This window comes from Antechinus flavipes, chromosome 5 (assembly GCF_016432865.1).
Source record: "Antechinus flavipes isolate AdamAnt ecotype Samford, QLD, Australia chromosome 5, AdamAnt_v2, whole genome shotgun sequence".
NCBI classification, from domain to species: Eukaryota; Metazoa; Chordata; class Mammalia; order Dasyuromorphia; family Dasyuridae; genus Antechinus; species Antechinus flavipes.
Genome location: NC_067402.1, coordinates 1,034,201 through 1,039,533, shown reverse-complemented (window position 1 = coordinate 1,039,533; position 5,333 = coordinate 1,034,201).

Here is a 5,333-nt window from a genome sequence, read left to right as displayed (position 1 = left end):
CCTACCCTGGCATTTCCTGGGGGGCCAGTGGGGAGCCGGGAGGCCCCGAGGGGGGTGGTCAGTCGGAAAGTCCAGCCGTGTCCAGTCCCGAGTGGGGCCAGTGATCAGAGGAGCTGGGACAGAGAGCCCCTCTTCTCCTGGAGGGAGACCCCCAGCTCTTCGGGGTCGGGCTCCTCGGAGCACTTCTCCGTTCCAGGAGGCACGGGTCTGCTCCCCAGTCTTCCCTGGAGAATGGAGGGCTTTGTAGGCTCGGAAGGCTACAGCCAAGGAGCCCCATTCCAACCACTGAAAGAGCCTGGAGTGGAGGTAGAGAGGGGTCTCAGAATGAAGGAGGGATCCAGCCCTGGCTGGGCGACGCTGGCTGAGTGGGACAGTTACTGGGACACATCCTCCCCCCCCACATTGTGACTCCTCAATGTCCAGTCGGGCTCGGTTTTGGATGGCCGGTGCTGACCATGTTCCGGGTGCTTTGGATGGGGGCTGAGCCAAGAACCTTGAGCGGCTCCTCGGGACATGGCTGGGCTTTTCCTACCATGAGACAGACCCAGAAAGGGCAGTCCCAGTGAACTGTGGGTGAGGCGCAAGGAGTCCTATGAATTAGTGATTTCTGATAGATTCAGAGCCAAATCTCTTCTCCAGAAGCATCTGGGAGGCTCTCATCCTCCCCCCCCCCACCATCCACACCATCCCCGCCCACCGCACCAATTCACTTTCCTGGAACAGTCGGAAGACTCCCAGGTCCCAGCTCAGCTGGAAACTCCCTGCAGGGACCAGGGCTGCCCTCCCTGCACCTCCGAAGCTTCTTTCTCTGAAGTTTGGAGGAGTCTCCAACTCTGCAGAGCTTCAAGCCTGCTACCGGAGCCTCTTATGCCTTATATGTAGCCAGTCAATCAATAAGCATTTATTGAACCATTACTACGTGCCAGACTCCGTGTGAGGGCTGGGGCTACAAATATCTGGCAAGAGAAAGGCAGTTCTGCCCTCGGGGAGCTCCCATTCTCAGGGGGAAAGGCCACACTTAAAGGAGAAGCTCAACCTGCTGGAGCCCAGGAGGACAGGCCCTTGGGGTCCTGCTCGCAAAGTCTGAACACTGAAGCCCGGCTCTTTGAGCCTTCCCCTCAAGGGGGGGTTCTGGCAAGGACTCCCCATGAGTAAAGCGCCCAGGGGGCTGAGGGAAGACCTGAGGCAGGGGGGGAAGTCCTGGGCCGGCGGTTTGAGAGGGGAGGCTGCCTTCTGCTCCAGGGAAGGAAGATATAGAAGATGTGCCCATGGACTCAGGGAATGCCCCCCCCCCCACTCTCCCCGGCCCACCCTGCAATCCAAGAGGGTGAGAGGTGGAGATCAGCTGTGAACTCTACAGACCGACCGTTGTCCTCCGTTGCCAGGGTCCGGTCCCCCTTCAGGCTGAACAGAAAGGCTTCAGTCTCGGCTTGAACCTCCCATGAGGACCAGGCTGCCATTTCTGCAGCCGGATCCTTCCTCTCCTGGGCAGTTCCAAGCATGAGGAAGCATTTAGAAACCTTTGGGTGTTTGTTTTGCTTCCTCTTCAGTTTCTTAGCAAGGTAACAAATGCTGCAAAGCCGTATTTAAGTAGATCACAACATATTTCAATCACAATGACCATCAGGGTCATAACCATCAACTTTAATGGTTAAAAAGCGAGAAACATAGGAACAAATGGACTTTGTTTTTAGTAAATAAAAGCTCCTTAAACCAAGTGCAAACATTACCTGTAATAGAGTACATGTAACTGGAGCCCTTTCCAATAAGACCAGGGGTAAATAAGATCATTATTATCAGACAATTTGGCATTGTGCTGAAAACACTATAGAATTAAGGCAAGGAGAGGAAATTGGGGGCATGTAGGCAAAGAAGAAACAAAACAAGCATTTTTACTCATGATCTGATGGTCTGACTAGAGAATTTTAATGAATCAGCTATGGTTAATTTAAAGTATTAATCAGTCCTATACATTTGCAACGTAAAAGCAAATCCACACAAATTACTGGCATCCTGAATGTTATTAAGAAAACTCAGCAGAAAGAGATAGAAATTAATTCCATTGAAAATAAATATAGATCAGATTACTTGGAGGGAGGTAAAAAAAAAAAAGAGGAAGAAAAAATTGGAAAACAAAGTCTTGCACAAATGAATAATAACAGAATGGTTCTCATGAAACTTTTTCTAGCGAAAACCTGATAAATAGAAAGGAAGAAACCAGTATATGAAATTAATGAGAAAAATGGTAAATACCACTGTTTTGAGAAGCAATGCTGTTGAATTTGTACTTATTAAAAAGATATATATGAAACCCCTACTGCTGTTAAATACTAATGGGATGCATATTATCTAAAATGTTTTATTAGCCTATATACCCATCACATGCTAGGTCTAATCAACAAAACCCAAAGCAGGCTAATTTCTGTTTTGTACAAGTTTTTAGTGATTCTCAGCAATAATCAAGTCTGTTTACAAATGTCACCAAAAAAGACATTGGGAGGTTTGCCCTTTCTAGAGTAAATATTTGAACAAATTGTAAGTATTATATAAGTATCCTATTTGTTGTGAGCTGTCAGTTATGAGTCCTGAAAGAACATAATTTGGTTTCTGATTAAATTACTATTTACTCTTGTTTTTTAAAAATGAATGTTAAAAACTATCTTTAAATATATTTGAAAATATAAAACACTTAAAAATAGTTAAAATAAACAACAAAAACTCACTGAAATGAAAAAGAAAAAAAGAAAACAAATATAGAGAAGAGGATTCTGGTAAGATGACAGAGTAGAAAATTCCAAGGTCTTCAGATTTCTACAACCAATAAGATAAGATTGCTTCTCTGGGCAAATATAGAGTGATTAAAAACAAATAAGAATGGGGCAGAACAAATGATTCTCCCAGGACAATCAGAGAAGATCTGAAGAAAGATATGAGACCAAGAAATAACAAAATAAATTATAAGGAATGAAAAAATAGAAGAGAATCGTGATATCTCATAAGAAAAACAACAGATCTGGAGAACAGATCAAAAAGAGAAATTACCTAAAGAAAGATTACTTGGTAAAATAATACAAGAAATAATCAAAGAAAATTGTCCTGAACTGCTCAAACAAAAGGGGAAAATAGAAATAGAAAAAAAAACCCACCAATCATTACCTGAAAGAGATCCCATAAGGAAAACCTACAAGAACATCATTGCTAAATTTTGACTCCCCAGATCAAAGAGAAATTTTTACAAGCAACACAACAAGTCAAATATGCTGGCGATACCATTCGAATCACACAAGATCTATCAGTGGCTACAATTAAAAAAAAAACCTGCAGGTCTTGAACAACAGTTCAAGTTTATCAAAGATTAAAAGAATTAGGGTTAAAGTGGAAGGGACCACCCACCACTACTACCACCACGAAAAGAGTCACTAACCATTTGGCTCTACAGTCCCTGGGACTGGGCCATTGAAATGTGTGAATCATAATTCATAGTTTGAAGGAATTCAAAGAGATTCTCTTATAGTCACAAAACAGTTTGTTTACACCATAGCTAAAGAACTAGTCTCTAAGGGAATCTAGCAATGAAAAGTTTGGCAGAGTTTTGGGGGCTTCGATCTGCAGGAGAACAGCCTACAAGGTTGTAAATTGTGAAAGAGAGATAAGGAAGAAGGCGGGATGTCTTTTAGGTTGTGTTGCTTCACATTTCTTAGCTAGATATCTTAGCTAGATATGCAGTTTTGAGTATATCCTGGACTCTGTCCCATCACCATAAGTCCTACCTCTCCTAACGACCCCTGGCTCTGCTCTTAAGTCTGCCATCCTTCTGACTTTTCAGAAGTGTCAGCGGACTGCCCTAGTTTGCTCTCACCATCCCTGGAATTTCTCAGACCAAAACGTCCCTCTCAAGATGTCAAGCTGAGGCTCCTTGGGGACAGGGACTGTCACTTTGGATTTGTAGCCTGTGCACTTACCAGTGATTAGCACACAATAAGTCTTTAACAATTTTAAAAAACGTGTTACTCATCCCGGCACTTCCTGAGGCAAACCATTCTTCTTCTGGGTTAATCGTGAGGAAAATTTTCCCGACTAAAAGACAAAATGTGCCAGTTTGTTGCTTCTCCTTGTTCTGCCCTTTGGAGCTGAATGGAACATGTCCAATGGCTGTGATGTAAGAGTATCCTGCGTCTCCTTGCACAAGACCGGTTTTTTTTTTCTGCCCCTGTACCTTTGCTCTGGCTATCATGCCAGGCGAATACTCCCCCTCTCCTCTCTTTCCTGGAACCTTCTTCAGGAAGCCTTCCCCTCCCAATGTTCTCCAACTGGAAGGCTTTTCTCTAGATCTGTATTAGATGAAGAGGGAGTTGGATGAGTCGGCCATTCACTCATCCTGGCCCACAGAGAGTAACTAAGGAGATAGTCTAGCCCTAATCCTTTCACATCCCTAAATCAGTCCAAGACACTTTCAAAGGTGCAAAAGAACTTAGCCTTGGCTAAAGAAACTGTGGGTGTGTGGGGAGGGATATACGACAGCGAACTCACCCCGATTTCCGCAGCCCAATGTCCGGCAGGAGCTCGCGAGGGAGAAAGGATGCAAGCCCCTTGAGGGCAAGGACCACTTGGTATCGTCCCCGGATCCCTAATTCCCAGCCCAGAATGGGCACAAAGAAATTGTTGTTTATTTCTCCCACTGAGCCTTCTCTTCTCCAGCCTAAACCTCCCAGTTCCCAAATCTGCCAAGGACAGATCTCCAAGTTCTTTTTCTTCCCTGCTTCTCCTCCTTTGCTCCTCTGACTTCCTCGAAGACTCAGTTCAACCGTAAGCTTTTACAGCATCCCTTTTCGGCCTGTTCCTCTCCTCTGTGTGCTTCCCGGCCTCCTAGAATGTGGGGCCGGGAGACAAGCGCGGCGGGTCCAGGCCCGAGAGCAGGCGGAGTACAGAGGGTTAGCAGGAGAGCCCGCTCAGGGCTGGGGGGACGTCACCTGCTCCCCGGCCCCACCGGTCCCAGAACAAGGGCGCCCTTCACAACCTCGCTATGATTCCCTGATCAGCCCCTTTCAGCCTCTGATTGATGGCTCTCCCAGAAGACTTTGGCGCAGGAGCCGATTCCCTTTCCTGAATTGCTGGAAGCTCGGGATTCGGTTTCTTCCCTGGAGCCTCGATTTGTCCCGCTTAGCCTTGGACACTACAAGCGTCCCCGTCAGTCAAACGCGCACTGGTTTCTGGGGCTCCCGAGTCAGCCTGCTGACCCCAGCGTCGGTGCTCCTCCGCTCAGACCCCGAGCCTTCTCTGAACAGACGCGACCTCGCCACCGGGACTGGGAGAAGCCGGTTTGAAGAAGCGGA